At 38.6% G+C, this 21589-nt stretch overlaps 7 non-coding genes and 10 pseudogenes across 7 annotated transcripts; all 17 read left to right on the forward strand.

The window, feature by feature from the left end:
* Nucleotides 1-22: 22 nt before the first annotated feature.
* Nucleotides 23-141, forward strand: LOC131712584 (5S ribosomal RNA). Its single transcript, XR_009314475.1, has one exon. It is a non-coding gene; the product is annotated as a 5S ribosomal RNA (ribosomal RNA).
* Nucleotides 142-241: 100 nt separating this feature from the next.
* Nucleotides 242-350, forward strand: LOC131715555 (5S ribosomal RNA; annotated as a pseudogene).
* A 100-nt stretch (nucleotides 351-450) lies between these two features.
* On the forward strand, nucleotides 451-569 carry LOC131713194 (5S ribosomal RNA). The gene has a single exon (XR_009315078.1). It is a non-coding gene; the product is annotated as a 5S ribosomal RNA (ribosomal RNA).
* Nucleotides 570-878: 309 nt separating this feature from the next.
* Nucleotides 879-987, forward strand: LOC131716355 (5S ribosomal RNA; annotated as a pseudogene).
* A 100-nt stretch (nucleotides 988-1087) lies between these two features.
* On the forward strand, nucleotides 1088-1196 carry LOC131715744 (5S ribosomal RNA; annotated as a pseudogene).
* A 100-nt stretch (nucleotides 1197-1296) lies between these two features.
* Nucleotides 1297-1405, forward strand: LOC131714644 (5S ribosomal RNA; annotated as a pseudogene).
* Nucleotides 1406-1503: 98 nt separating this feature from the next.
* On the forward strand, nucleotides 1504-1612 carry LOC131716232 (5S ribosomal RNA; annotated as a pseudogene).
* Nucleotides 1613-1726: 114 nt separating this feature from the next.
* Nucleotides 1727-1845, forward strand: LOC131720776 (5S ribosomal RNA). Its single transcript, XR_009319672.1, has one exon. It is a non-coding gene; the product is annotated as a 5S ribosomal RNA (ribosomal RNA).
* Nucleotides 1846-1959: 114 nt separating this feature from the next.
* Nucleotides 1960-2083, forward strand: LOC131714051 (5S ribosomal RNA; annotated as a pseudogene).
* Nucleotides 2084-2406: 323 nt separating this feature from the next.
* On the forward strand, nucleotides 2407-2515 carry LOC131716163 (5S ribosomal RNA; annotated as a pseudogene).
* Nucleotides 2516-2615: 100 nt separating this feature from the next.
* Nucleotides 2616-2734, forward strand: LOC131716469 (5S ribosomal RNA). The gene has a single exon (XR_009315442.1). It is a non-coding gene; the product is annotated as a 5S ribosomal RNA (ribosomal RNA).
* Nucleotides 2735-2834: 100 nt separating this feature from the next.
* Nucleotides 2835-2953, forward strand: LOC131716589 (5S ribosomal RNA). Its single transcript, XR_009315476.1, has one exon. It is a non-coding gene; the product is annotated as a 5S ribosomal RNA (ribosomal RNA).
* Nucleotides 2954-3276: 323 nt separating this feature from the next.
* LOC131716164 (5S ribosomal RNA) lies at nucleotides 3277-3385 on the forward strand (annotated as a pseudogene).
* A 100-nt stretch (nucleotides 3386-3485) lies between these two features.
* Nucleotides 3486-3604, forward strand: LOC131716479 (5S ribosomal RNA). Its single transcript, XR_009315443.1, has one exon. It is a non-coding gene; the product is annotated as a 5S ribosomal RNA (ribosomal RNA).
* Nucleotides 3605-3704: 100 nt separating this feature from the next.
* Nucleotides 3705-3823, forward strand: LOC131717421 (5S ribosomal RNA). The gene has a single exon (XR_009316308.1). It is a non-coding gene; the product is annotated as a 5S ribosomal RNA (ribosomal RNA).
* A 114-nt stretch (nucleotides 3824-3937) lies between these two features.
* On the forward strand, nucleotides 3938-4046 carry LOC131716364 (5S ribosomal RNA; annotated as a pseudogene).
* A 10619-nt stretch (nucleotides 4047-14665) lies between these two features.
* LOC117419170 (5S ribosomal RNA) lies at nucleotides 14666-14784 on the forward strand (annotated as a pseudogene).
* Nucleotides 14785-21589: the final 6805 nt, after the last annotated feature.

Below are 21589 nucleotides of genomic sequence, written 5' to 3' on the forward strand. Positions count from 1 at the left end.
TCATGAAAGCATAAATGCAATTGCCTGCGGCCACACCACCTTGAATAAGCCTGATCTCGTCTGATCTCAGAAGCTAAGCAATGTTGGGCTTGGATAGTACTTGGATGGGAGACCACCTGGGAATATCAAATGCTGCAGGCATTACATTTTACAATTGAAATGTGTGGAGGACAAAAGGAAATTTTGGAGGAATCACCCCCAGCTCACTAAACATAAAAGTCATGAAAGCAGAAATGCAATCGCCTGCGGCCACACCACATTGAATAAGTCTGATCTCAGAAGCTAAGCATTGTTGGGCTTGGTTAGTACTTGGATGGGAGACCACCTGGGAATATCAAGTGCTGCAGGCATTACATTTTACAATTGAAATGTGTGGAGGACAAAAGGAAATTTTGGAGGAATCACCCCCAGCTCACTAAACATAAAAGTCATGAAAGCAGAAATGCAATCGCCTGCGGCCACACCACCTTGAATAAGCCTGATCTCGTCTGATCTGAGAAGCTAAGCAATGTTGGGCTTGGTTAGTACTTGGATGGGAGACCACCTGGGAATATCAAGTGCTGCAGGCATTACATTTTACAATTGAAATGTGTGGAGGACAAAAGGAAATTTTGGAGGAATCACCCCCAGCTCACTAAACATAAAAGTCATGAAAGCAGAAATGCAATCGCCTGCGGCCACACCACCTTGAATAAGTCTGATCTCAGATGCTAATCAATGTTGAGCTTGGTTAGTACTTGGAAGGGAGACCACCTGGGAATATCAAGTGCTTCAGGCATTACATTTTACAATTGAAATGTGTGGAGGCCAAAAGGAAATTTTGGAGGAATCACCCCCAGCTCACTAAACATAAAAGTCATGAAAGGAAAAATGCAATCGCCTGCGGCCACAACACCTTGAATAAGCCTGATCTCAGAAGCTAAGCAATGTTGGACTTGGTTAGTACTTGGATGGGAGACCACCTGGGAATATCAAGTGCTGCAGGCATTACATTTTACAATTGAAATGTGTGGAGGACAAAAGGAAATTTTGGAGGAATCACCCACAGCTCACTAATCATAAAAGTCATGAAAGCAGAAATGCAATCGCCTGCGGCCACACCACCTTGAATAAGTCTGATCTCAGAAGCTAAGCAATGTTGGGCTTGGTTAGTACTTGGATGGGAGACCACCTGGGAATATCAAGTGCTGCAGGCATTACATTTTACAATTGAAATGTGTGGCGGACATAAGGAAATTTTGGAGGAATCACCCCCAGCTCACTAAACATAAAAGTCATGAAAGCAGAAATGCAATCGCCTGCGGCCACACCACCTTGAATAAGCCTGATCTCAGAAGCTAAGCAATGTTGGGCTTGGTTAGTACTTGGATGGGAGACCACCTGGGAATATCAAGTGCTGCAGGCATTACATTTTACAATTGAAATGTGTGGAGGACAAAGGAAATTTTGGAGGAATCACCCCAGCTCACTAAACATAAAAGTCATGAAAGCAGAAATGCAATTGCCTGCGGCCACACCACCTTGAATAAGTCTGATCTCAGAAGCTAAGCAATGTTGGGCTTGGTTAGTACTTGGATGGGAGCCCACCTGGGAATATCAAGTGCTGCAGGCATTACATTTTTGTAATTACATTTTACAATTGAAATGTGTGGAGGACAAAAGGAAATTTCGGAGGAATCAACCCCAGCTCACTAAACATAAAAGTCATGAAAGCAGAAATGCAATTGCTTGCGGCCACACCACCTTGAAAAAGCCTGATCTCGTCTGATCTCAGAAGCTAAGCAATGTTGGGCTTGGTTAGTACTTGGATGGGAGACCACCTGGGAATATCAAGTGCTGCAGGCATTACATTTTTGTAATTACATTTTACAACTGAAATGTGTGGAGGACAAAAGGAAATTTTGGAGGAATCACCCCCAGCTCACTAAACATAAAAGTCATGAAAGCAGAAATGCAATCGCCTGCGGCCACACCACCTTGAATAAGCCTGATCTCGTCTGATCTCAGAAGCTAAGCTAAGCAATGTTGGGCTTAGTTAGTACTTGGATGGGAGACCACCTGGGAATATCAAGTGCTGCAGGCATTACATTTTTGTAATTACATTTTACAACTGAAATGTGTGGAGGACAAAAGGAAATTTTGGAGGAATCACCCCCAGCTCACTAAACATAAAAGTCATGAAAGCAGAAATGCAATCGCGTGTGGCCACACCACCTTGAATAAGTCTGATCTCAGATGCTAAGCAATGTTGAGCTTGGTTAGTACTTGGATGGGAGACCACCTGGGAATATCAAGTGCTTCAGGCATTACATTTTACAATTGAAATGTGTGGACGACAAAAGGAAATTTTGGAGGAATCACCCCCAGCTCACTAAACATAAAAGTCATGAAAGGAAAAATGCAATCGCCTGCGGCCACACCACCTTGAATAAGTCTGATCTCAGAAGCTAAGCAATGTTGGACTTGGTTAGTACTTGGATGGGAGACCACCTGGGAATATCAAGTGCTGCAGGCATTACATTTTACAATTGAAATGTGTGGAGGACAAAAAGAAATTTTGGAGGAATCACCCACAGCTCACTAAACATAAAAGTCATGAAAGCAGAAATGCAATCGCCTGCGGCCACACCACCTTGAATAAGCCTGATCTCGTCTGATCTCAGAAGCTAAGCAATGTTGGGCTTGGTTAGTACTTGGATGGGAGACCACCTGGGAATATCAAGTGCTGCAGGCATTACATTTTACAATTGAAATGTGTGGAGGACAAAAGGAAATTTTGGAGGAATCACCCCCAGCTCACTAAACATAAAAGTCATGAAAGCAGAAATGCAATCGCCTGCGGCCACACCACATTGAATAAGCCTGATCTCGTCTGATCTCAGAAGCTAAGCAATGTTGGGCTTGGTTAGTACTTGGATGGGAGACCACCTGGGAATATCAAGTGCTGCAGGCATTACATTTTTGTAATTACATTTTACAACTGAAATGTGTGGAGGACAAAAGGAAATTTTGGAGGAATCACCCCCAGCTCACTAAACATAAAAGTCATGAAAGCAGAAATGCAATCGCGTGTGGCCACACCACCTTGAATAAGTCTGATCTCAGATGCTAAGCAATGTTGAGCTTGGTTAGTACTTGGATGGGAGACCACCTGGGAATATCAAGTGCTTCAGGCATTACATTTTACAATTGAAATGTGTGGACGACAAAAGGAAATTTTGGAGGAATCACCCCCAGCTCACTAAACATAAAAGTCATGAAAGGAAAAATGCAATCGCCTGCGGCCACACCACCTTGAATAAGTCTGATCTCAGAAGCTAAGCAATGTTGGACTTGGTTAGTACTTGGATGGGAGACCACCTGGGAATATCAAGTGCTGCAGGCATTACATTTTACAATTGAAATGTGTGGAGGACAAAAAGAAATTTTGGAGGAATCACCCACAGCTCACTAAACATAAAAGTCATGAAAGCAGAAATGCAATCGCCTGCGGCCACACCACCTTGAATAAGCCTGATCTCGTCTGATCTCAGAAGCTAAGCAATGTTGGGCTTGGTTAGTACTTGGATGGGAGACCACCTGGGAATATCAAGTGCTGCAGGCATTACATTTTACAATTGAAATGTGTGGAGGACAAAAGGAAATTTTGGAGGAATCACCCCCAGCTCACTAAACATAAAAGTCATGAAAGCAGAAATGCAATCGCCTGCGGCCACACCACATTGAATAAGCCTGATCTCGTCTGATCTCAGAAGCTAAGCAATGTTGGGCTTGGTTAGTACTTGGATGGGAGACCACCTGGGAATATCAAGTGCTGCAGGTATTACATTTTTGTAATTACATTTTACAATTGAAATGTGTGGAGGACAAAAGGAAATTTTGGAGGAATCACCCCCAGCTCACTAAACATAAAAGTCATGAAAGCAGAAATGCAATCGCCTGTGGCCACACCACCTTGAATAAGTCTGATCTCAGAAGCTAAGCAATGTTGGGCTTGGTTAGTACTTGGATGGGAGACCACCTGGGAATATCAAGTGCTTCAGGCATTACATTTTACAATTGAAATGTGTGGAGGACAAAAGGAAATTTTGGAGGAATCAACCCCAGCTCACTAAAAATAAAAGTCATGAAAGCAGAAATGCAATCGCCTGCGGCCACACCACCTTGAATAAGTCTGATCTCAGAAGCTAAGCAATGTTGGGCTTGGTTAGTACAAAACGAAATCTCGGAGGAATCACCCCCAGCTCACCGAATATAAGTCATAAAAGCAGACACTGCACGAAAATAAAGGTTTACAAATTTAGTACATTTGTAAACAATTTATGAACCTTAAGTTTGCAGGGGTTTACAACGTCATAGTAAACCATTTTGTAATCTGTATGTTTACATTAAGTTTACACACACCTATGTGAGTAAACATTATGTTTACAATGTTTGCACAATGTTTGTAAATTACACACCAAAAAACCTTAGGTTTACAAAAGGTTTGCAGGTGTATAGGAAACCGCATGTAAAATTTAAGTTTGCAGAATGTTTACAAGAAACATATTGTCGCAGGTGACGCTGAACTAGTTATTCCATATAGTAAAACATTAGACTCCATTGCATGGAGGATCTCAGTAAGCTACAGTAAATGGTTCATCAAATGAAACAGATTCAGTTATGTTAAGTTTGCTATTGATGATGTGGAAAAGAACAGTAATTGGATACCAGAAAATATGAATAACAGTGAGTTTTGGCCTCCTTTAGTGTTCTGGATGGAAGGCGTACCTCGCAAAGTGACTCTGTGCGAACAGAAGGGAATGTATAGTAACAATGTATACAGATCCAGAACTATTGTACATGGTGCAGAATTAACCCTGACACACAAATTGAAACATAATCCTCTTGTTATGTGTGCATGTAATATGTGCCAAAGCAAGTCATCAGTGACTGGGCCCAAACTTTGTCCAGCCTGTAGTCATTTAGCTAAACACTGTAGAATCTTGTTTGAATGTAATGATTCTGAAGGAATTTCTTTTTCTCATCTAAATGTAGATCCAAAGGATATTAAGAGGATTGAATGCATAAATTGTGAAGGAGATCATTTAGTGAAATGAGCACATCTAGGTAAATTGGAATTTGTAGAAGGTGTCCCAGCTAAACGTGTCCAAGTATCTTGTAGGTACGAAGTGAGGAAGATGGCGTCTCACACCTGTGATGCTAAACTTTGGATAAAGGGGCCTGTTGTCGTTTTCGTGGAACCAACCAGAGCTGAACCCGGCACAGAAGAATCCTGCTGGAAACATGGGGATATGCTGAATATGTACTAGGCGATTTCAAATATGGAATGTATTATAAAATGAAGTGTCAAAGATATTAGGAAGGATAAAGAAAGAGTATCCTTGTACCACTAGTATGTGGCTCTCTTGCTCCATGAAATAGGTCAGTCCTCTCTTGTTTGGAATTACACATGTATTCAATTAAATACTTAGTAGTCTGAGATTCCCTAAGAAAATATATATAATGAACGATTTACCACTAGTATATCTTATCTTCAGAAAGCATGACGCTTGATAAAAAGCACCATTCCGTCTAAAAGTGAACGTTAATCTACAAATGTATGCCCTAAAAACACAAGATAAGAAGAGACTCTTTATGACCAAAAGATTAACTAACAGCCAGAGGTCTTGAGAAAAAAATCCTGTCTCGGCTGGATTTTGTATGAACAAAGAGAAGGGTCAAGCCTAGTTGAATGCAGTTATACTGGCCTATATTTGGATTTAAATCTTAAGAGGGATTCACCAAAGTAATATTATAGCAACTGATAAACAGAGGTAAATTAATTGAAAGATTATCTTATAATGAAACAGGTTCAGTGCTAATTGACACTGTTTATAGTTCATAACAGTTATTTCATAAGATTAATAATATGTTTTAAGTATTTGCTATAATGAGAAAACATATTATTTAAAACTGACAAGTATTATTGCTTGTTCACGACTTTGCTTTAGTGATAAGAAGATTAAAAGCTGGAGCAGTATTCAATTGAATTAATTGAGAAAGAGGAAGATTAATTCTTCTTTCTATTGAACAATAAGACTTCTAGACATTATGATATCCATTGAATTATAGAAGTTAAAAGGTGTTGTGTTGTGTTTTTGTGTTAAGTTTGTAATAATTTACTATAATGTACCTTGTTATTAATCCACTATACTATTGTCTAATGATGGTAGATGGAATCCTTATAATGTGGTTATTTGAAACTGCTGCAGTGAAAAGGGCCTCATATGGGCTGTAGAGAAAGGAGGGGGTCATCTTACATTCCACTTCAGCAAAATTGCAAATCTCATAGACTTGTAGTGTTAAGGTTTATGGAGTTAGTGGTTTAGTACTGATAAGTAAATGTCTTGAAATAATATGCACAAATCATGGCTTAATGGACAGGTCATATATCTAATAAAGTGTTTGCACAGACTCTGACCTTGGAAAAAAACAAGAGACTGTGGAAACTGCTAGCAGTAACATATTCTCAGAGTCAGGTACCGGTCAGAGCCAGGTCAGTGCATCTCTTAAGGGATAAATAATTGTAATGAAAACTATTACCACTTAAACCTAGTGAAACTACATGACTTGAATATTGTATGAGACAAACTTTTGTCAAATACTCTGTTAGACAATGGTATATGGAATTAACAAAATGATGAAACAATATGAAGATAAAAGAAACACATACCTTTAATTTAGCATAATATAATCACTTAGAAGATGATGTCACATATTAAGAACATCTCTCATATATAACACATATAAAATTAGTGTTTTGCATGCAGTAGTGTTTTTATATTATATTATAAACCAAGATCCTGGGAACCTTGGTTCACTTAACTTTTCAGATAAAGGAGGGGCTTGGAGGAAAGCAAAGAAATGAGATCATAAGAGTTGAAACAAATGTGAGGTTTTGAATTTATTGAGTACATGACCCCTATTAATTCTGAAAAGTTAGTCCGGATCTTTTGAAAACTATTATTTGTAAAATGGATAAGAACTGTCCCACCTGATTAATGATTGGATTTAATTGAGGCGTCCCATGTATTCCAATGAGACGAAAAACCTATAAAACTCCAGAGTAATTTCAATGGAGTACCACACTCATCCCAGACAGGGCAAGGTGGTCCATCTTCTGCAAACCAAAAACACAATTGAACTGATTTAACTCAGTTTAATTTGCCTGGTGAAGACAGTCATATCCTTTTACGATCTATATTAAAGGGTAAGCATTAATCAATTATTATTTTATCTCACATGTATTGCATGTATTGCTATAAGGGACTCATGCTATGTTTAGAAGATAGGAGAACATTTGTTGAATGTGCTGAAAAGAGGCTACTGGGTGTATTTAGTGTCGTGGTCGTTGCCAGGCCTGCCGGCTGCACTAATACATAAAGATGTATTAAAGTGTTAACGTTAATATCTGTTAAGACACTGGACTGCCCAGAACGTCTGTCAGCTGGGGATATGAAGCAGCCTGTAGCTACTCAATCCAATATTTAACTGTTAATAAACCGAAGGAGTACTGATCATACTCTGATTCGTAAAAACACTTTAGATACATGAGTCTGTCAATTTCTTGGGTACTATATTGGTCATCCGAATATACTGCGGGTCCAGAGCACGAACTATATCCCACTAGGAGTAATAACATCTCTGTCCTCCTAACGTCTCCCCTGAGATAAGAGTGTGTGCTGAGCAAATAAAAAGAGTACGTAAAGAAATCTGAACACGTGGATTTTGTGACAATATGTTGAGTAAAACTGGTTTGTACCTAGTATACACTACAATTGTAAACCATTTTAAACCTTAGGTTAAAAAAGGTATATTTATATGGTTTACTCACAATCTTTCTGGTATAAAATAGTATTGAATAGATAATGCAGTGGCCATATAGTTTATATTGCTAGCTGATTCCCCCAGTCCTTTTAATTGTGTTTTGTAACTTTAGGAGAAAGCTTCAGTGTAATATTTTTTTTTAAATTGTCAGAGCTTTCCTATGTTTTCAGTGCCCCACATTCTCTGAAAACAAATATATAAAACTGATGACATAGTGAAATCCTACTATCAATACCATTTTTGTGGGTTGGCAGTTTGCAGTATTTCATTGTGATTTTTTTTTTTTTATCACTATACCATAAAAAAGTGTTAAGCAACATTACATGTGTTTGCCCATGGTATGCTCAGCAAAATCAACTGCTCATGGAAGGCATGACCAGTCCATCATGCTGAACGCTCTGGGCAAACACATGCAATGTTTTATGTCCCGGGCTCACTCCTTCTCATCTTTTGTCACTCATTGATGGTATCAGCTGTCCATAAGCATCAGGACAATGCCGTGTTTCACCACCTTCTGGTGTCTCCTCATCACCTACCTTGGACTGCTTAACTTTTCTTTCATTACCCTAACTAAATTGTACTTGGCTGTTGTTTCCTAGTGATTCAATTTGAGTTAAGTTTTCACCATCCAAGCTGAGGGCAATTCGGCCCATCTTCCTCCTTGTTTTATCCCCTGCTGTGTTGGCACTGAACTCTGCCGGGAAAAAAAACAAAAAAACATGAAGGTCTGCTGTGCTGTAAGTAGTTCATCTTGGGTTGTCTGTCGGGACTGTACCATAAAATAACATTTGCTTACTAACGTGTGTGTACATTAGTTTGTGTTACATGGTGGATTGAGGCTGTAGTCTTGTCGGGAGCGTCACATGTACATAGCCAGAGTTGTGAGTTTCTTAATTTAGTTTTTGAGCAGGGGTAGAAAAAAGCTGACATCTGAGTGAGGGTTTAAATCAAGGGCAGCATTAATTATCTATCTATCTATCTGTCTATCTATCTATCTATATGCGCCTAGGGTACAGAGAGGTTAGAAAACTATTTGCTTTAAGTCTGCAAAAAGAACAATACTATTTATATGTTAAAGTAATGTTTATGTAGAATATAAACATCAAATCTGGGTAACAAACAACATCAACTTAATTCTGATAAGCTCTTTAACTCAAGTACAGATAATAAAAAAAAAAACATTTATTTTATTATGATTAATGATTTGAAAAATTAACTTTTACTTAAATCAGGAAATCACTTGAGAGAAAAATGTATATTTCAAGAACCAACCTTGGCCAAGATGGCAGAAATATAAAATTACAATCACAGTGTTAAATAATAAATTGTACCAACAATAATAATACATGGACCTTTGAATATTTAAAAGAGCATGTCGGAAATAAAAATCAATAATATGTTTAAATTAGAATCAAGTGTAACTTCCATGATTTACAATAAATATACAAACTATTACAGAAAACCACACTTACACCTCTTAGGCTTACAGTGGTTGTAATAAACTATAGAAGTAAATGAAAAAAAATGAAAGAATGACCTTTCCTGGTATGACCAAAAGCATCATTTTCAGTGATGCCCTACAATGCTGAACCACACTATGAAATAAGTTCATGAGTATTACCAAATAAGATCACCATTTTACGATAGTCGATTAAAATGTAGAAACATGTTGATGGTAAAAATAACTTACCGAATACTGAGGTACTAATGTACTTTTTCATGAATGTCCACAAAAAAGTACAATGTAAGAAATATCAAGATTATTTCTCATATTAATAAAAATAATAAACATAACCTCAGAGACAGGAGATGGCAGGTGCAAGCACCAGTGTGTGTATTTATTAATAAGCCAAATAAACAAACAAACAATTTAAACAAAACAACTCGAACACTCACAAAAAAAACATAACTCACCACACACAAACTGGAGACCCGCACTCGCCAGGACTACTGTCCTAAATGGAGCCTCCAGACTCCTATCTCAATTAGAGATAGAGACAAACATTATTTTTTTCTTAGAACAACAATTACATGCAACACATTTTTAGCATTTTGATAAGACAGCAGAATGAACAAACCAGTGCAACAGACACTTTGATTGGCATTAAAGAGAAAATGAACGAACCAGGGACATAGTGCGACAGACCGCTCAGAGACGTGCGTCAACACTTGCCTATGATTCATAGAATAAGGAGGAAATGAACGAACCACAGATATAGTGCGACAGACCGCTCAGAGACATGCATCAACACTTGCCTATGATTCATAGAATAAGGAGGAAATGAACGAACCACAGACATAGTGCGACAGATCGCTCAGAGACGTGTGTCAACACATGCCTATGATTCAGAGAATAAGAGGAAATGAACGAACCACAGACATAGTGCGACAGATCGCTCAGAGACGTGTGTCAACACTTGCCTATGATTCAGAGAATAAGAGGAAATGAACGAACCACGGACATAGTGCGACAGACCGCTCAGAGACGTGCGTCAACACTTGCCTATGATTCATAGAATAAGGAGGAAATGAATGAACCACAGACATAGTGCGACAGACCGCTCAGAGACGTGCGTCAACACTTGCCTATGATTCAGAGAATAAGAGGAAATGAACGAACCACGGACACAGTGCGACAGACCGCTCAGAGATGTGCGTCAACACTTGCCTATGATTCATAGAATAAGGAGGAAATGAACGAACCACAGACATAGTGCGACAGACCGCTCAGAGACGTGCGTCAACACTTATCTATGATTCAGAGGATAAGAGGAAATGAAAGGTAAGACATTAAATGTCAATCCAAGGATACCTCCTGGTTCAGCAAACACAGTCAGCAAATCTTTAAAAAATTGTAACCATGTATCGATTGCCACATCAGAAATAAAAAAATGTGTCTGCAACACCATCAAAAAAAGACATAACCATCTAACAAACCTCAGCACTTTTTCATGAACTGTTGCTGAGCTTGCGTATAGTTGTTCTGCTACATAATCTAAATTCTGAGAAATTCCTGCTTCTATATTTACAGCCATCTCTTTTTCCGCAGTTGCTTCCCACTGTTCTTCATTTTCACTGTCAGAGTGGTTCTCAATATTAAATTCAGATACAGGAAAGAATGACAAAACATTTTCATCAAATACATTTTTGGGCACATCTTGGTTACCGTCCACTTTCCAGGTTTCTTTCATTTGGCAATATATTCTTCTCCAGTTGATGATCAGTTCCTTTTGTACAACGATGCTCGTGGTATTGCTCATAATGTACAGAATTATAGCTGACTTTACAAATTTCACATATCACTCTCTTCTCATCTGGCTCGCTTTTCTTTCTTCAGGAAATCTATAAAATAAAAAAGAGCGAAACTTTGATGAATCACTTCCCTTTTAAGAAAAAATCTTAACAAGAAATGTTCTGAAAATATTTCATAAAAACTTCTGGTCAAGTTTCTGAGTACATGTAGTGTGTGTGCTGCGTGTTGTGAAGGGTTTTAAAAAGGGTATTGTGCAGGACCCGCTTTACCATTATTTTAAAATGATTAATCCGATTAATCTACAGATTAATTAGCTGATGCCCATAAATTAACCAATCAAACATTTTAATCGAGTGACAGCCCTAATTTAAAACTCTTACGGCCCTAATTATTACATTTACTATAGTAGATCGAGGTTCACTGTATTGCGGCACTGTGCCTTTAAGAAATGAATAATCTGAACGGAAGCAGGTGACATCACAAATAAGATGAAGTAGAACAAAGCAGCAAAAAGTATGTACATGCAGCAGCCTACAAAAATAAAAAAGAAAGTGGTCCAGTGGTTAAAGAAAAGGGCTTGTAACCAGGAGGTCCCCGGTTCAAATCCCACCTCTGTCACTGACTCATTGTGTGACCCTGAGCAAGTCACTTAACCTCCTTGTGCTCCGTCTTTTGGGTGAGATGTATTTGTAAGTGACTCTGCAGCTGATGCATTGTTCATACACCCTATTCTCTGTAAGTCGCCTTGGATAAAGGTGTCTGCTAAATAAAAAATACATCTAAAAATGCAACAGCTTTATCATCACTGACAGAGACACTCCTCCACAGAAGCAGGAAAGAGTATGTTTGGATGTAAAGAAATCATACGCATTACTTTATTAAAAAACTTAACTTGAACTGTGGCAAAAACTCATTTGCAAAGAAAAGTGTGCAACAGAAACCACATATAATAGTAATAATTCATATAATAATATTGTTCTACTGTAAATTAATGTTTTGTGTGCGCTTGTTTGATGTATGGGGTCAGTGGAGCGCTTTGAGGCACTGACCGGCTTTTTTTGTTGTTGCAAATATCAGAATGGTGTTTTTTTTTTTTTTTTACTTTGCTTAAAAAGCGATAGCTTTAAAACAACTTACAAGCTGTCTATAAAATTGGATCACGTGAAAGGCTTGCGATGCTAGTTATCGCTGGAAAGCTATTTGGTTGGGTGATATCAAACCACTTTTTTGTAGTGACCAAGCGATAGTTGCTCTTTGTTTTGTTTCTGGTGTAGGACGCTCAGAGCACTGCACCGTATAAAACACACAAACAAATAAATCAATCATACAGGTCAAACAGCTCATTTCCACATGAAGTTCAGTTTGAATTTCAAAACAAGGCAGAACTTATGACACTGCACTTAGCAAGAATAAAGCAGTATCATAAACATTTCTAATTGTGAAACTATTTCATCATGTGCACTATGATCAACTACAAACTCAGTCATAAGTAATACAAGGCATTACCACTATAGGACGATAGGATGCAGTAATTAATTGCCAACGGTCCTCATATATTTTAAGAATAATAGGGGCTGTAAAAGGAGTCAAGTCAAGTCGAAAATAGTATATTTGCTAATGTTAAAACAAACACTCTTTAAGTGCTATATATTGTATTGTATTGTAGCTAGAACGGATTGGACAAAAGTGTGGTTCCTCAGAATAAAAAAGTAATATTGGTTGAGGTGGTTGTATATGAGCAACACTGCAAAACATCTATTATATATATATATATATATATATATATATATATGCATATATATGAAGTAATTAATTAATTAATTAATTAATTAATTAATTAGTATCATCATTATATATATATATATATATATATATATATATATATATATATATATATATATATATATATATATATATATATTGTATTTTATTTTTTAGAAATGCCAGACTCGAATACAGGGGGTCCCTCATTCATCAGCATCGGAGGAGGAGAAAAAAGAAGATAAGTGCCTTTAAAGTGCTCCCTGTGGAAGTCACTGTGATGAGCACAGAAGAATCTGAGGAGGAAGATAATCCCTTTAATGAAGGAGAAAAATATCTGTGAAGGTAATTTGACCACGAAAATGGGAGTCACAAAAATTTAAAGAGGGGAAAAAAGCATGTGATGCTGCATTTGGCATTCTGAAAAAAAGGGAAATCCAAACTTCCTTGCAAAAGAGGAACATTTTCAAATTACAAAAGACCAGATTTGCCTGCTGAGTTTTCATGGTTGATTAAAGATTAACATGGGTGAAATTTAAAGGACACAATTTAAAGTTATAACAAATTTGGGAAGAGATATCTTACATGGTTTTGACTCCCATTTTGTGAATTGTGTTTTTCTTTTATTATTATTATTATTATTATTATTATTATTATTATTATTATTATTATTATTATTATTATTATTATTTATGTGGTTCCTTATCACATTATTCCTAAGATCAAGATCCTGAGAAGAATGATCTTGTGATCTCGACATAACAAAGACATTTTCAATGTCCTCAATGAGCCACTGTAAATAAATAAATAAATAAATAAATAAATAAATAAATAAAAGGCCTACTGGAAAACTAAATATGTTTTATGCTGTTATCTATGCTTGCATATTTAATAATAAAAACAAATGCTTAAAAAAAACTTGTTTGGTATTAATTTAAAAGTTGCCTAACTGTTTTAGCTAACTTTACAAAAGGTATTGTATTCTTATATGCTTATTTTCTTTTTTTACAAACTAGTGTAAATACTTCAGGTTTAATGATACTCCATTAAATAAAGAACATTAGCAAGACCTTTCATTGTAACTTTAAACAGATTAAATCAAACGTCTTGCAAGTCGAGTAACTTTGTTATGTAGAATACAAAAACGGGGGGTTAAAATTTGGCAAATTTAATGGCTATGTGCACAGCTGTTTACAGAGGTAATGCAAAAAAACAGGTTAAAATGGTCTGTGTAAACCATTCACAAAGACAGGTTTACAACATTTTAAACTTAATGTCCAAAAGGGCATACTGTGGAAATAAGTTTGTATCACTTTGTAAACCTGATGAAAAAAATACTGTTTACCATTCAATTTATGCAAACCATTCTAAACTATACATTTGCAAAGGTTTACATAGTTTGTAAACCATTATTTTACTAATGTGCAAACCTGAGGTCCAAATGGACTAAAAGACCTCCATTAGGTTCTTGGTCTAGTAAACCATTTGTAAAAATAAAGTTTACAATAGGTTTGCAACATGTGTGCATACTTTGCAAACTAAGTTTGTATATTTTACAATAGGTTTACATAGTTTGTAAACCATTATTTTACTAATGTGCAAACCTGAGGTCCAAATGGACTATAAGTCCTCCAAAGTTCTTGGTCTTGTAAACCAGTTGTAAAAATAAAGTTTACAATAGGTTTGCAACATGTGAAAACTTTGCAAACTTTGTTTGTTTAGTTTTACAATAGATTTACACCATTTGTAAACCATATTTTTCGTGCATTGAGAACTGCAATCGCCTGCGGCCACACCAATTTGAATAAGCCTGATCTCGTCTGATCTCAGAAGCTAAGCAATGTTGGGCTTGGTTAGTACATGGATGGGAGACCACCTGGGAATATCAAGTGCTGCAAGCATTACACTTTTGTAATTACATTTTACCATTGAAATGTGTGAACGGGACAAAAAAAGGAAATCTCGGCGGAATCACCCCCAGCTTACCTAACATAAAAGTCATAAACACAGAACAGCAACCGCCTGTGGCCACACCACCTTGAATAAGCCTGGTGGATTGTGGGATTGGTCATGTGATCTGAGGTGAAACCTACACTGTGCTAGTGGAGGAATCTCTGTTTGGGGATTTTATTTGTAGCTTTTTCTACTTTCATTTTCATCTTTTTTCTTAGAAATGGAGGCTGCTGATTACCAAGCACTATCGACAGATATTGCAAGGGAGCCGGGGGTCCGGTTGGAAGCTGCATCAACAAGTAAGTAGGGGGTAGAGCAGTTACAAGCTGCTGGGGACTGTGCAACAGAAGGGCTGTGCATAACTTGCCCTTTAGGGTAAACTATGCTAACTGTGGCTGAGGGAATTGGAAACAACAAAAGAGAGAAGGAGGACTGGGTTGAGACAGGGGGGAAAAATGTTTAGAAGAGCGAAGGTGAAAGTGAAACCTAACCTTGATAAGATAACATTGTCACGAATCCTGAGGGTTCACATTTCTTACATACTCTTTTTGTTTGCTCAGCACAGACTCTTATCTCAGGGGAGACGTTAGGAGGACAGAGATATTGTTACTCCTAGTGGGTTATTGTTCATGCACTGGACCCGCAATATATCCAGATGACTAATTTAGTACTCAAGAAATTCACAGACTTATGTATTTAAAGTTTTTTTTTACGAATCAGAGTATGATCAGTACTCATTTGGTTTATTAACGGTTAAATATTGGATTTAGTAGCTACAGGCTACTTCATATCCCCAGCTGACAGATGCTCTGGGCAGTCCAGTGTCTTAACAGATATCAACGTTAACACTTTAATACATTTATATGTATTTGCAAGGGCTGCGGGCAGGCCAAGAACACATCACCCAAAGCACCCAATGGTATCTTTCAGCACATTCAACAGAATACTCTCTTAATTCTAGAACATATTGTGAATCCTTTATAGCAATGCATGCGATACATGTGAGATAAAATAATAATTGATTAATGCTTACCCTTAAATATAAATCGTAAAAGAATATAACTGTCTTCACCAGGCAAATTGAGTTCAATCAGCTCAACTGTGTAGGTCTGCACATAATGGACCACATTACCCTGTCAGGTATGAGTGTGGTACTCCATTGTAATTACTTAGGAGTTTTATAGGTTTTTCATCTCATTGGGATACATGGGACGCCTCAATTAAATCCAATCATTAATCTGTTGAGACAGCTCGTATCCCTTTTACAAATGATAGTTTTCAAAAGATCCGGACCAACTTTTCAGAATTAATTGGAGTCATGTACCAATAAATTCAAGACTTCATATTTGTCCAACTCCAAACCTATGATCTCATTCCTTGTTTTTCCTCCGAACCCCTCCTTTATCTGAAAAGTCAACTGAACCAAGGTTCCCCTGATCCTGGTCTATAATATAATATAAAAACACTACTGTTATATGTGCATGCAAAACACTATTTTTATATGTGTTATATATGAGAGATGTTTTTAATATGTGACATCATCTCTAATTGATTATATTTTGCTAAATTAAAGGTATGTGTTTCTTTTAACCTCATATTGTGTTTCATCATGTTTTTAATGAGTCAGTTTTGATACTATATACCATTGTCTAACAGAGTATTTGACAAAAAGTTTGTTTCATACAATATTCAAGTCAATTAGTTTCACTAAGTTTAAGTGGTAATAATTTTCATTACAATTATTTATCCCTTAAAAGATGCACTAACCAGGCTCTGACCTGTACCTGACTGAGAATATGCTATTGCAAGCAATTTCAACAGTCTCTTGTTTTTTCAAGGCCAAAGTCTGTGCAAACAGTTTTTTTAGATATATGACCTATCAATGTCTGTTAAGCCATAATTTTTGCATATTATTTCAAGATATATTCTTATCTGTGCTAAACCACTAATTCCATAAACCTTAAATTCCAAATCTATAAGACTTGCAGCTTTGCTGGAGTGGAATGTAAGAAGACCCCTCCTTTCTCTAAAGCCCATACATCTTGATAAGGAGAGAGGCCCCTTTTCCTCAATGCTAGGCAGCAGTTTTAAAGAACCACATTATAATGACTCCCTCTACCATCATTAGACAATAGTATAGTGCAATAATAACAAGGTACATTATAGTATATCATTACAAACTAACACAAGAACATAGCATAATACCTTTTATATTCTGTAATGCAATGGATATCATAATGTATAAAGGTCTTTTTGTTCAATAGAAGGAGAAAGAAACTGTACCACTTTCCCAATTAATTAAATCGAATACTGCTCTGGCTTTTAATCTTTTTATCACTACAGTAAAGTCATGAACAAGCAATACCACTCGTCAGTTTAAATAATATGCTTTCTCATTATACCAAATACTTAAAACATATGCTTAATCCTATGAAATCAAATAGGTATTTTTAGTTTCAGATATCATTCTGTCTAGAAAAGGTTAATCATTTATTTTATTAATTTGCAATACCTTTGTGTCTAATTTCTATTTTTTGACCATTATAAACTATAAACAGTGTCAATTAGCACTGAACCTTTTTTAACTATAAATATGGCATTATAAGATAAACTTTGAATTAATTTACTTCAGTTTAACAATTGCTCCTAGAATTTATAATATCACTTTATTTTGGTGATTCCTTCTAAGATTTAAATCCAAATACAGTCCAGTATAAATGCATTCAACTTGTATATATTTTATAATGACCGAACTAGGCTTGACCCTGTCCTTTGTTCATACAAAATCCAGCCGAAACAGGTTTTTTCTTAAGACCTTGGCTGCTAAGTTTTAATGTTGATTTATATGTTGCAAAGAATCCCTTTCTTATCTTGTTTTTGGAAACATCAATTTATAGGTGTGTAACAGGGCGAGCAGCCCTGTACAGTATTTGTTTGTTTTATTTCCTGGCTCTGGTCTGACGCCACCCACTCCGGCCGTCTTTGTGACACGTGGTGTCCTGCGTGGGATCTACAGCGCCTCCAGGACTCAGGCCAGAGCGGGAACTGCAGTTTTATTGAAAAACAAAAGGAAAAGAAATGTGGAGAAGAGGCTGGAGAGGAGCACAGGAGGGCAAAGGGAGAAAGGTGGAAGCAGGGCTGTGGTGTTTCGACTGTGGCCAAACTAGCCACACCACCATACCCTGCTCCGTCCACAGGACCCTTCAGGCAATGGCCCAAAGACTGGGATGGGGGAGTGGTGCCCTGGCTGTGGGGCATATCGGCACACGTTGTCCCTATTCCCCATGCAGAATGAAGAAGAGGAGCCCTTGCTGCCACGTCCTATGCCTGAATGGGAGGAGCCTGAGCGTACACAGCCCAAGTGGGAGGAGTCAGAGCGTCCACAGCCCAAGCGGGAGGAGCCTGAGTGTCCACAGCCCAAGCGGGAGGAGCCAGAGCGTCCACAGCCCAAGCGGGAGGAGCCCGAACGACCTACGCCTGAGTGGGAGGAGCCCGAATGTCCTACGCCCAAGAGGGAGGAGTCGGTGCGTCCACAGCCCAAAGAGGGGGGAGTCGGTGCATCCATAGCTCAAGAGGGGGAAGTCGGTGCTTCCACAGCCCTAGGACCCAAGCTGCCAGCAGAGAGAGAATGCCTGCTGGTTCCACCTCCACCAGCAGAAGAACAATGCCTGCTGTCCCCATCTCCACCAGCAGAGGAAGAATGCCTGCTGTCCCCGCGTCCACCAGCAGAGGAAAAATGCCTGCTGTCTCCATGTCCACCAGCAGAGGAACAATGCCTGCTGTCCCCGTGTCCACCAGCAGAGGAAGCATGCCTGTTGGTTCACCTGCCGCTGCCGTCTCAAGAGCCAGAAGGGGAGGAGTTACAGGCTCAACCTCCTGAATTTTTCTGGGGGGAGAAGGGCAGGATGCTGGTGTCCCCCAGCAGCCTCTATTTATGCTGCTGAAGGGAGCACGGCACACACCAGCCCAGCCGCCACAGCAGAGGGAGCCAGTACCGCCACAGCCTGCTTGCCCCTCCCACCTCCATCAGCAGAGGGTGAATACCTGCTGGTTCCGACACCACCAGGAGCAGAGGAGCAGGAGCTGCCTCTGCCTCCACCACTGCCAGGAGGAGAGCAGCAGGAGCTGCCTCTGCCTCCGCCACTGCCAGGAGCAGAACAGCAGGAGCTGTCTCTGTTTCCCGAACCTCCACCACAGGGATTACGGTGGCCGGAGCCCCAGAAAGGGGAGTTACCGGCTACAAAGACAGGGGGAGAGGTCAGGAGACCACTTTCCCCAGCAGAAGTTTGTTGCAGGAGTTCTTGTGGCCGGAGCCCCACAGGAGGGAGCTACCGGCTACGAAGAAAGGGGGAGAGGTCAGGAGACCAGCATCCCCCGCAGGAATTTCACTGCAGGAGTGGACCAGCATGCTGTCAGCCATGCCACTACCGGCAGGGGTGCTGACAGCATTGCCAGCCATAGGGCCCACTGAAGCCTCACTTCCCAGCCCGAGACTTTGTCCTGGACTGCTGGGTTTTTAAGGGGGGAGGTGGCCGTTGAGGCCATGTGTGCTACGCACAAGGGGGGGTATATGTGGCAATGTGCCCCGCCCCTGTGTGCATTTGTGTGTTATATGTTGTATGTTGCGTGTGTTAATGTTGGTGTATTGTAGTTGGTACACGGGATATAAATGGGTGTGTGCAGCACGAGTATTTAAAATGTAGATTTGTATTTAGGCACGAGGATGGCACAAATCACATCACGTTCATTTAAAGTATTAGTATATGAACACGGGAAAGTGCACTTTAATTAATTCACGTGCATTTGTACCGAGATTCCAATTGAATGATTGACTAGCAATCGATTCTCGGTACAACTGCATAAAAGCTGCATGTTTTCACTCACTCGGGGTTGGGAGTTCGGTGAGTGGAGAACGAGTGTGGAGAAGGAGAAACTAAATAGTAAAACGAAGGAAAAAGTAAATGATTGTTTATTTTCACTCACCGTGTTTGTTCGTTTGTCTTTTTGTTTTGGCAACGAGTGCCGTGTCCTGTGTGTTTTTGTCTTACAATCTTTTTATTTTCTGTTCTGTTTATTTATTAAATGCTGAGCGAAAGCATTCACTCAGCTCAACCAAACTCCACCTCTCTCTTGTTGTTTTATTACCTGGCTCTGGTCTGACGCCACCCTCTCCGGCCGTCTATGTGGCAAGGTGTGATTAACATCCACTTTTTTAGCCGGAATTGTGCATTTTTATCAAGCTTCACGCTTTCTGAAGATAAGATATACAAACAGTAAATCGTTTATTATATATTTTCTTAGAAATTCCCAGATTACCAAATACTTAATTAATTTCCTGTCAAAACAACGAGTGGACTGACCTATTTCATGGTGCAAGGGAGACGTCTACTGACAATACAAGGTTACTCTATCTTTATCCTTCCTTCAAAAAACCTCTAACCCATTATTTTTTATATCAAAGTACATTCCATATTTGAAATCATCCAGCACATGTCCAGCATATCTGCCCGTTCCCAGCAGAATTCAACTTCTGTACCAGGTTCAGCTCTAGTTGGTTCCATAACAAGTCCCTTGATCCAAAGTTTCTCCATCGCAGGTGTGGATTTCCATGGTCTGACTTCATTCCTATAAGATACTTGGACACGTTTAGCTGTACATATTATTTCTATATATTTCCTTTTGTTCACACAGGGTCATTTTGCAAGGTATGCCTTCCATCCAGAATACTAAAGGAGGTCAAAACTCACTTTTATTCATATTTTCAGGCACTCAGTTGTTGCCTTGCCCTACATGATCAGTTGGCAGACTTAACATAACTGAATCTGAATCAGTTGATGAACCGTGCACTGTAGCTTACTGAGATCCTCCATGCAAAGAGGTCCAATGTTTTACTACACAGAATAACTAGTTCAGCGTCACCTGCGACAACATCCAGGTGTGTGAGGAAAAAGAAAGACATTGGGACATTGGTTTGCAAAACAACGGTTGCAAAAATGATTAAAACAAAAGGGTTTGATGTTCTGCAGGAAAAGGAAGCATAATGGTCAGGTTTTTGAAAGAATTGTTTCTTCTTTTTGCAGGAATGGTCTCAATATTATCACTTAATGTAAATGGGTTAAGGAATTTTGCTAAACTTGAAAAAATTTTAATTAATGTAAATAAGAATGATATTGTCTGCCTGCAGGAAACTTTCTGGGATGATGTTTTTATTCATGATTTCAAGCATTTATGGAATGGGGACATCTATACTAGTAATTATTCCAACCATAGGAGAGGGGTGGCTGTATTAGTTAGTAATAATTTTAAGGAAAGCGTTTCTTTGTTAGAGAAGGATACCGAAGGGAGATTTATAAAAATCCAAATTAATTTTAAAAATAATTGTTTTGAATTGGTTAATTGTTATGCTCCTAATGACAAAAGGAGCGTTTTGATTTTTTTACTGGCCTAGAGAGACACCTAGGAGCAGACAATGTCATTATGGTGGGAGACTTCAATGTAGCTATGAGCACTATTGACATCGCATCAGGAATGGTTTTCAAAGGTGATTATTCCAGAAATTTGTTGGCAAGGCATTTGGAGAATTATAATTATATTGATTTCTGGAGATGCCGAAATTCTTTAAAGAGGGATTTCTCCAGGAGACAGTTTGTACAAAAGGAATTAAACCAAAGCAGAATAGATTTTGGAATATGTCATGTTAACTTTCTTAGCTACCTGGGGAAGATTGGTTATAAATTCACCTCTTTCAGCGAT

This window comes from Acipenser ruthenus, chromosome 44, assembly GCF_902713425.1.
Source record: "Acipenser ruthenus chromosome 44, fAciRut3.2 maternal haplotype, whole genome shotgun sequence".
Classification (NCBI taxonomy): Eukaryota; Metazoa; Chordata; class Actinopteri; order Acipenseriformes; family Acipenseridae; genus Acipenser; species Acipenser ruthenus.